The 10,473-nt window shown below is 33.9% G+C and overlaps 1 long non-coding RNA gene across 1 annotated transcript; it reads left to right on the top strand.

Annotated features, from left to right (window-relative positions):
- Positions 1 to 2,562: 2,562 nt before the first annotated feature.
- LOC148224822 (uncharacterized) lies at positions 2,563 to 6,064 on the top strand. The gene is made up of 3 exons (XR_015801965.1): positions 2,563 to 2,983; positions 3,150 to 3,244; positions 5,578 to 6,064. It is a non-coding gene; the product is annotated as an uncharacterized LOC148224822 (long non-coding RNA).
- The last annotated feature ends 4,409 nt before the right edge of the window (positions 6,065 to 10,473 follow it).

Here is a 10,473-nt window from a genome sequence, read left to right as displayed (position 1 = left end):
ACAATTTGTAATGACCAGTTTTGTTCTGCACCTTGTGTTTATGTTTTAGCTGAAATATCTCTAGCAATGGGGTTCCATCTAACATGATGTCTGGGCAGTACTAATATTGTGAAAAATTGTTATCTCCTGTATTACTCACTAATTGTATCTCCTTAAATACTTCAGAGGTCCACAGAGGTCTTCCTTCCATCTGTATACAGACTAGGCTGACCTCATTTAATACAGGTATTCTTGTGTGATTACAATTTAAACCTGTTTTTCTGCAGCACTACAGATGATTACATTATCTCTCACAGCCAGCACTCTGAAATGGAGCAGCACTCCAGAAATACACTCTTTTGAGGACAATCTACAGTTTGATTAGCATGGCAGTTTAGGGCCAATGGGGTGCCAGGAGCAACTCTGTAATAACCCTCTGCACTAAACTCTGATAGCAGAGCAGAAGAGGGAGCATATTCCTCATTGGTATTTAAGCATTGCTCCCCCACATCAAAGGGAGAAGCTGACAGGGGTACAGTGTTATCGGGAATGAATGAAGTTTTGGATCTATACCCTAAATATTGGCAAGCATAAACATGCTGCCTGGAAATCAGGATACTCTATACTATCTTTAAGTCTGGTTTAATCTTTTTCAGTCTGTCGCCCTCTTGCTATTTTTCTGTGACAGTATGTCTAACTGAAGTTTTGCAGTTAAGTCAGAACTTCAGCTGTCTGCTTACAGCTCTAAGTCAAAGTAGGTGAACTCAAACAAAAATGCATTTTTTTTTTGTACAGCTGGTGCACAATTTTCAATGGAAATGTTACAGCATTTCAGTTGAAATGTATAGGAACAGTCTTTTATACAAATAATAAATGTATTATTGTTATGCCAATTTTGGTAATATCTTCACTTAAAAGCTTTTAAAATGTGTTTATTGAAAGCATTAAGCCAGTAGTCATATAAATGTTTCAACTTGCTCTTTCTCAAAATCATCCTCTGAATTGTGTCAATGGTTTTTTTGCTATAAAACTTTCATGAAACATTTGAAGATATGATTAAACACTGTTTTGAGTACTATCCCACATAAAGGTCAAAGGCTGTGTAGTAAGATTTCTTTCCTGCCGTCATACTCTTTCTTACCTGTTATTTTGCTTGCATGTAGGTCTGACATTTTTTCTAGTCTTCCTGTGAGTCTTCGTAAGCCATCAGTGGGGTTACTCTTGCAATAGAAGGGTCTAGGCATTGATCTAAAATATCCTTACTCATATTTGTAAGTTTAGTCATATAAGAATATCTTCTGAAGTAGATGACATTTTTTGTGATGATAAATTGCACAGGTATTCATTATAAAATGAATCTTCATTTTTAATAGTGATAAACAAAATGGAAACAGATTTGCATTCTATAGTAATAGTGGTTTTATGACAAACTATTTTATTGTCCTTTCAGTCCACAAAACTTTAGAGCCATTTCCCAGGAGAAAGCCTTCAGCAAAGTAGAGACACTTCAGAGCACAGCCAGGTACAGAATACAAGAATTATAAAACTGTCATAAATGTCAGGATGTATTGTAATCAGCAGCACAGTAGCTGTGCCTGGAAACCAGCCATTTATTCTAAGCAGTTCTTTATGGTCTGGTAAATTGCATTAAATTTAAACAAGATTATAATGGCATTTTATACAAAATAATATTTTAATAATCCAAGACATTGCCAGTTTCATGGGAATTATATGGGGTTTTTTTTCCACATTATCTTTCTATCCTTTACTTTATTCTCAGACTTTTTTTATACCATATATGCCAGCACATTGTCTCTTGTTCTGCTGTATATACACTCTTCCTTGCACACTTCTTTATAAAATCAACACTCTGAATTTAGTCTCCCAAGTGCTAGTTTTGCACCACTGTGTCGTCATTGATCACAATGGAGTTTACAGAAGTTCAGATGATGGCACAGAAGATCAGAGTGAAACTCAGTAACTCTACAATTATTTGACTGGTGTATAGTTTAGTTTTCAGGTGTATGAAAACTAAAGCTACAAAAATAAAGCAAGCTTTACACACAGTAAGGAAGCAAAGTCAAACAACAGAAGAAAATCAATGTGTTAAAAAAAAAAGTAAAGAGTAGTTCTGAAAGAGAATAATTAAACAAACAGAAGTTAGAACAATATGAAGGAATTCTACATTTCTCTATAGAGAAAGAAGACACAAAAGGCAAAGCTCTTACAAATAAATAATTCATATTTGACCATTAATCAGTATGTAGTCTAATCTACATTATCTGTGCTGCTATAGTTAACTACGTTAACAGAATAATTGCCGTTTTGTGGCAGACTCTTCTCTCTCTGCTTTCCTCTTTTCTTCTGTCTCCCCTACCCATCCCCACTTCAGTTCTTTTTCTGTTACATGCCTTAAACTCACATCCAACTTTTCTGTTGCTTTTGACACTTTCTGTAGTCAAGTGATGGTGAGCACAGGTAATATATTATTTATTTATTGAGCGCCATGCACACTGGGAGGCAAATTAGTATTCTGTCCCTATCACTCACTGCTAGACACTGCACGCACTTGGAACACATTACCACATTAGACCAGTTGTGAGGCTTTAAATTAGATTTGTGACTTGAAAGTCTGAATAAGAAAACTAATAGAACACAAAACGAAGCAGAGGGAAAATGAGATTAATTATCTACAACATTTGGAGTGAACTGTTGCTGATGCACTGTGTTGTAGAAGGCTATTTTTGTTCTACAAATGTGCCTTAATTTTGCCAACATTAAGCTACTTGAATGGTTGTGAAAAGACATTTATTTACAGTTTCTAATATACTAGACTTATTTTTTAAATTAAAAAAAGATATTTTTAAAGTGTTGTATAATTTTCCCCTCTGTTGTTTTGCTTTACTATTTTGAGATAGGATGAATTGCAAGCACCACAGGGACTGTAGAAAATAATAGTGGAAATAAAAATTTGAATCCTAATGCTGAGTTAGAGGAAAATTAGGTAAGAATTTTTAATATAAACTTGTTCATTTTGTGTCATGTTAAAAGTATAAGAGAAAATTATGTATTCAGTGAATGCATCAGTTTTTGAACAAGGACCTGTATGCACAATGCAAGAAAAGATAATTTTTTCTCCCTTTCCATTTTCCTTCTCACCCGTATGAAAGACTGTCTCACATTCAGGATGAAAAAATAAACACTAACACAGGCAGCAGCCAAATTGCACGTTTACAAGTCTGATTTATCATCACGTCTCCGAAAGGTGAGTTCTCATTTCATTTCTAAAACTATTTCTCAGTGATTTAGGCAAGTCAGGTAGAGTGAGACAACTCACCTGCAAGTAGTATTGAGTTCAGGGACCTCTATTCTTACGTCACTGAGGTTCTTTTACTTGCTCCTTCTTTTCTTACTTGTTCCTTACTTTTTTTTTTTTTTTTTTTTTTTTTTTTTTTTTTTTTTGATTAAGTGAGACTGCTGATATTTAATAAAGGCAAATTTATTTTGGAACATCAAAAAATGTTCAAACACACCATAGCCTGCCCTAAATGAATCTCATCAGTTTTGACAGCAAAACTCCTGTATATTACTCCCTCTTCAATATATGTATATGTTTTTCTTTACAAAAATAGGCTTCATCTACTGTAAACACTTATTTTTTTACGATTTACATATAATTTATTTATTCTAGTTTATTGGATCAGAAATATATTTTCTACTGTGTGTGGACTTTTAGGAAGCATGGCTAAATTAATATCTAGTTCCCGTATCTACGCAAAAAGAATACATATTAAGAAGTAGTGTATAACCCTGGTTTGTTTTTAAAATTCAGTGTCTAAAACTGGAAGAAAAGTTATGGATGAAGAAAAATGAGATAAAATCTCTTTCTTTTTATATTCATAGATACACAGTTACACTGACTACACCCACATATATATATGTATGATTGAAATGCATTTAAGATGTTTGGTCGGGTGTCCTAAACATATAACTTTTTCTTCAGAAAATATTTATTTTTCTAAAAATATGTGAGTTACAAAGAAAGGTTTTCTTCATCTTTTGGTTGCCATATTTTGAAAGAAGAAAAGTATATTAAAAAAAAAAGAGGAATTAATGTTCAAACAGTGGTAGCTAAGGAATTCAGACAGCTGATAAAAGGTAGTTAAATTAATATGTATGAAATATATATATGTATGTACTTCTGTTCTAATGTATGTATATCAGAACCCTAACTAGTGACATTTACTGATACTGATATTGAAAAGAGATGGCAAAATCATGTACCATGATGCAAAAAAGGCAGAATTATTTAATACATGTTTCAGTTGAGCATCAGCAGGAAAGCAATAACAATGAAAACAAAAACACTTTGGTACAAGAGGAAGAATAAATATCAGATTTGATATTGATAATTGCATTTATTACAAAGGGTACTAAAAATTTTAATGAAGTTATGAATTTATTTAAATGCTGAACTAGAACACTCAAATCTAAGAACACCCAAGGAATTATCCACAAATGTCTGTGAGCTGTTTAAAATAGACAATTTCAAACAGAAACTATGAAAAATCCACAGAGGGCTTCAAAACAGCTGAACTGCTGTACTGGTTTTTTAAAAGGTTATAGGAGAGGAAATTAAAGGACAGCTAGGTTGATATCAATCTCAGATGGTTATAAAAAAGCTGGCATGGATGTAATCAGTAAATAATTAAGAGTTTAGTATCATCCAAAATTAATGTCAGCCAATGCAGTTTAATGGAAAATAAGCCTTCTTAAACAAACTCTCTACAGGTTACAAGGTCTGTTGATAAAGGTCAATATGATGAATAAAATATTCAGGCTTCTGTAGGGTACTTGACTTCACATCACATTACTTTATGGTTTAAAAAAAGATCTATTATAAAGGAAAGGTATCCATATTTCACGTACACATAATTATCTCCACTACTAAGTTGCAATAAGAAACTAGATGAGAAACTATTAGGCACTATGGATGAAGTTTTTTTTATTCCATGAATATATCTCAGCCCAAGGTTATTCGCTTTCTCTATTGGTAGTTTGAAATAAAATATAAATTAGAAGAATTAGTAAAATTACTGAAAATACCAGAATATAAAAGTGGCAATAAATAAACAAAGAGAAAACCCAGGTAAATACATTAAGGTGAGATATTAGTCAGTAGAATGAAGTATATTTTAACACTTTACTTTTTAAGATGAAGGGGTGAAAGACTGTGTCAAAATAAACATCAGATCACACTACTGTGATTTGAGCTGATCTAACAACTAGGTGTTTATCCAAGCTGCACTCTCCCTAGAGTATGAAAACATAGAGGTCTGCTTTCTCCTTTACCTGTGCACTGGAAAGTGAGGCTTATTTCTTCCTTTACTGCTTCCAAGAAGTACAATGAAAGAAGAATATGTACAGGATACAGCTGGCGTTTTGACATGCAACTTTTACACTTCCTTGGCATTTGCCACCTATAACTCTGCCTTCCCTGCTGTCACTGACTACAGTTAACATGATCTTCCTAGAATTTTCACTCTAATCCTTCCAGTTTTTTCTCTCACTTTGTACCTCCTTCCTTCATCCTCATAGGTATCTACATTTCAAGTCCACATGTGTGAAACCTCGCGTCAGTACTGTTCCAAAGATGATCAGCAGAATTCATTTACCCAGACGTGATTCAGAAAGTAAGCTTCATCACCAGCTATGCAAGAAGAAAAGCAGTTTCTGCACCACAAGATGAGATTAATGATGCTATTACTTGACTACTATGTCAAGTTCTGGTGCTTGTACTTTAGGAAAGATGTTACAATCTTAGAAGCTTTTGAAAATAATAACTGCAATGAGGAAAGATGAAGAAAATGGCTCATATGAAGAAGCTGCAAAAGCTTCATGTATTGAATTTCTTCAAGGACATGACTTCATCACAATCTACAAATGTCTTGCTGAGAAACTTTGTGGTATTAGGCAAAATGAGATGCAGCGGTTTGAAGGCAAAGTCAGCTAAATTAGACTAGGTATAAAGGTCATTTCAGAAAGATCTAAACAGAACAACTTCCCTAGGAAAACAATGGCTTCTCTACTGAGTTTAGTTACAAAATTAAGCTACTTTAAAAAGAAAAACCAAAAAGAAGTTAGCAACACCATTGCTAAGCATGCTTCTGTGGTCTGTATTACATAAAATAAATAAAATTAAGCAACTGTAGCAGTCCTCTTGGTTTTAATATCTTAGCAATTCTCTATATACAGCCTTTGCTCACTTTTGTATGCCTGGCACATTTAATTAATGGCTAAAAACATTGAGACAGTCACTTGACAGAGTATCAGAGCACCTACAGTACATTTTCTGTGGAATTTGGAAAGGCATCTGAAGAAATTTTCCAGAAATATGCTTCTGAAATGATAGTGGTACCTACTTAAGGTGAAGAAGCCTTCTCAGTTATAAGATAGCCCTCTGACCTCAATGTTTATGTTCTTACATCCTGCATCCATATGTGCTTTATCCAGGAGATAAGCCAGCCGTCTTTGAGAAAAGACTGCTGGGTATCTGCCATAGCTCTGACGCTTACAGTAAATCTGGACGGCTGAACACTATAGATCACTTAAACACTAATTTCAGAATAGGAGTTTTCTTGGCTCTGGATTAGCCCATACTGGGTATTGTTTGGTGTGGATTTGATGATCTGTAATGCAGAATTTTACTGCAGGACCATTTTCCAGAGGAGGACACAGTTTGGATTATTTCCATCGCTCGTATTTAAATTTTCTTATTTTGCATGAGACTATTTGGGGTTCATTTGTGATTCCTCAAAAAAGTTAAAAGTTATGCAAATCAGAGACTACGTGACAACTCTTACTTACCCTGCAAGCACAGAGTCTTACTTGTTCACTAGGAAGGTGCATCGTTACAAATTTTATAATAAATACCATAACAGTTCTCTGGCACATGGACTGGTGTCTCTGTTATGCCTGACAAGTATATAAGAATCTGCAATGAGCACTGCACCTCCTATCAAGTGGGTTGTGACAGCCATGTCCAGTCATTTATTGAACACTTCCAAGGATGGTGACTCTACCAACTCCCTGGGCAGTCTGTTCAAGTGTTCTGCCCCTCTTTCCGTGAAGAAATTATTTTTGATGTCCAATGTGAACCTCCCATGGTGCAGCTTGAGACTATGTTCTCCTGGTCTCTTGCTTCTTGCCTGGAAGAAGAGGCCAATTCCCACTTGGCTACACCCTCTTTTCTACTGGTTTTAGAGAGTGATAAGGTCTCTCTTTCTCTCCAGGCTTAACCATCCCAGCTCCCTCAGCTGCTCCTCATAAGACTTACTCTCTATACCCTTAAGCTGAGCACTCAGCTTGAGGTGTGGCCTCACCAGTACCAGGGGGACAATCACTGCCCAGGCCAGGAAGACACTGGCCTCCTTGGCCACCTGGGCACACATTGGCTCATGTTCAGCTGACTGTTGACCAACACCTCCAGGTCCTTTCCATTGAACCTCTTTCCAGCCACTCTAGTGATATATTTGTCTTATTATTTTCAAAGGCAACAAAATCTTAATATCTGTCCTGATGTTCTCTTCTCTGTGCCTCATTGGTTTGCTTACCCATCCTTGAGGCTTTGTCTGCTAAACCAGCCATGAAAGTTACTGGACAACAAAGCCCATTTAGCTTGAAATTGAGATAATAAAATCATAATGATTAGATAATTCTTAGTATCAATTCAGATGGAAAAATGAAAGAAAGAAAAAGAAAGAAAGAAAGAAAGAAAGAAAGAAAGAAAGAAAGAAAGAAAGAAAGAAAGAAAGAAAGAAAGAAAGAAAGAAAGAAAGAAAGAAAGAAAGAAAGAAAGAAAGAAAGAAAGAAAAAGAAAGAAAGAAAAGAAAGAAAGAAGAGAAAGCAAAGAAAGTGACAATCTTAAAGTATTAAAAAATACTGAAAGTTCAAGAATAAGATGTTCAAATGCTTCAGGTGAGATTCAAAAAATAAACTTAGATAGTTCTGCAACTCTGTCCTCCAAGACTTTTTAATTTGGGCTTCTCAAATTATTTAGATATGAGTGAGTTAAAAAGACAGTGGTTTGATAACCTGGTGGCTAAGTGCCTTCATAGACTAAGAAGAAGAATATAGCATCCATATTCTACTTTTATCAACATATTGATGTGAATAAAAATACCTTATTTTAAAAGGAAATTAAACTTCAGTCCAGTCTATGTTATAGAGTAGGTAAAAAAAGAGGTTTGTAGTTCTATTCTCTGAGGACAGTAAATGAATTAATGAGCTAGACAATAAAAAAGAGATTTTTCCATCTCTGTAATATTTTTTAGTGTGTCCTCTAATGAATTTTATTCTTTGCTTCTAAATTCAGTTCGTAGGTTTGGGCTTTTCTTTGTTGTTGTTCTTCAACAGAAAAATAGTGAGCAAACCCGAGGAAGAACTTATGAGCATACACTACCGGAGAACATTTTGAGTTTCAGGTATAATGGTTCAAACCACAAAAAAAGGCAGCTAGGAAGGCCTAAAACTGATAATAACTATGAAAAGGAGGATTCATTTTATAGAAAATGTAGTATAATATTGTGAGGAAGGAAAAGGCTATCACTGGTATTTCTATCTTTAATATGTTAGTAGAGATATTAGAAACAAAAAGTTAGAGAACTGTAAATATTGAGAATAACCAGGAGAATCAGAAAAAAAGCAGTGAGAACAAGTTGTTCATTAAAGGTAGGATGACAATATACCAATTAGTGCTTCAGAGAGTAGAAGAAAAGGGCATTTTTAGAGTAGTGTAAAGAGTATTAAAGAAAAATAATATAGTTCCATTTTCTGAAAACCATGCAAGAGTTTCCCAGTTACAAAGCTGTGTCAAATGTGTAATAGGGAAGCTTTTATTGTTTAAATCATTTAAAACAAGACCAAATAACATACTTTGAAATAATATTGTACCAGGAAGAAGATGAACTAGTAGACTTTACCCTTTTAAGATATCTCTGTCACTTCAGTGCTTTATCCTAATTCATTTAATTAGTTATGAAAACATTAATCAATATGTTCTTTTCTGCTAGCTCAAAAATAGGAGGTTCTGAAATAGTTATTATAAAAAATGCTATATATAACATCCATAAATCCATAAATTTTTATCTTTGTTTTAACAGATGGTACTACACTCTTATTAAGTCTGTCCTCAATTTTTTCTTTCTTCTGAACTGAAGAAATTCTTAACATTCTTTTGAGAACAGTATCAGGTCAGTGTCACAATTATGACAGCGCCTACAGGTCTTCCTGTGGATTATGACCCCTCCTATTTTTTTCCACTTTTGCAAATTTTTTTATTAATGAAAACATTAATTTTGAAACAAGGATCAAAGTTCCTGCTGTTTCAAAGACAAGAAGTATATTTACATTACATTACATCATGCTTGTTTTTCTTTAAGGCACTAGAAAGGCTATGATAGGATATATTCACATGGCTGAACTTGCCTGTTAATGATGAGAAATGGCAAAATGTCTTTGAGAACATAACACAGCAGTGTGTGTGCAGGGGTTAATTTTATACAGGAATCCATTTGCACTGGAAACTGGTTTTGGGTGAGAGAAAGGAAGATTATTAAAAATGTGGTATAGACAGACACATACTAGTGATGTTGAAACAACTGATACTGAGAAGAGAAAAAATTCTTTTTTCTCAAGTCAGTTATTTAATATTACTGGGGTTTGAGAGGGATATCTGAATTCCAAAGAAAACAATATTATCTCTGATATATTTAATTTACTGTATATTTAATATACTTTAATGGCAAAGTACCATTAGTCCTGTACAATCTTGATGTTAATCTTCACACTGTATTATTTTTGCATAACAATACTTTCAGTTAGTTTTTAAATATTTTTAAGAGCAATCATTTCTATCAATGACAGTGACTACCATTATTAAGTACCCATTTTTTCCACGGAACTAATGATGAAAATAGTTCAGGAGAATACATTTAAAGAACTAGTCTATATGATCTTGATATTAGAAAACACTGACACTTATGCCTAAAACTATTCTTATTTTTACATAACAAAGGAAGTCTTTGGCCGAAATTAATAGATTAAATTTCAATTAATCATATAGTTAAAAATACTGCTCCGCTAAATATAAGATATAAAAAATGTCTTCTTACCCTTCAATTCTTACTTAGGTTGTATTGCTACCCTTTCTCAGATGTTTAACAATTAAGGTAACGTATTGAGAGAAGAATTGAAGGCATTAGTCTTTTTTTTTTTTTTTTTTTTTTTTTTTTTTTTTGTGTGAATACATGCCAAATCAGGTATTGACAGTCCAAGAAGGGCCTTAGGCTGTTCTAAATGTTATTAATGACTCTCACTAGGTTCGAAGATCTTTTGATGTGTCCTGCATAGGAATTGGATGTTCACCAGCTAAACTAGGGATTTAAAACCCAAGGTTTGGATCCTGAAATTGTGAAGATATTTCCAAGTGATACT

This window comes from Sturnus vulgaris, chromosome 2 (genome assembly GCF_052056855.1).
Source record: "Sturnus vulgaris isolate bStuVul1 chromosome 2, bStuVul1.hap1, whole genome shotgun sequence".
Lineage (NCBI taxonomy): Eukaryota > Metazoa > Chordata > Aves > Passeriformes > Sturnidae > Sturnus > Sturnus vulgaris.
The sequence above is the reverse complement of the archived record's forward strand: the minus strand, read 5'-3'. Positions and strand labels throughout refer to the sequence as shown.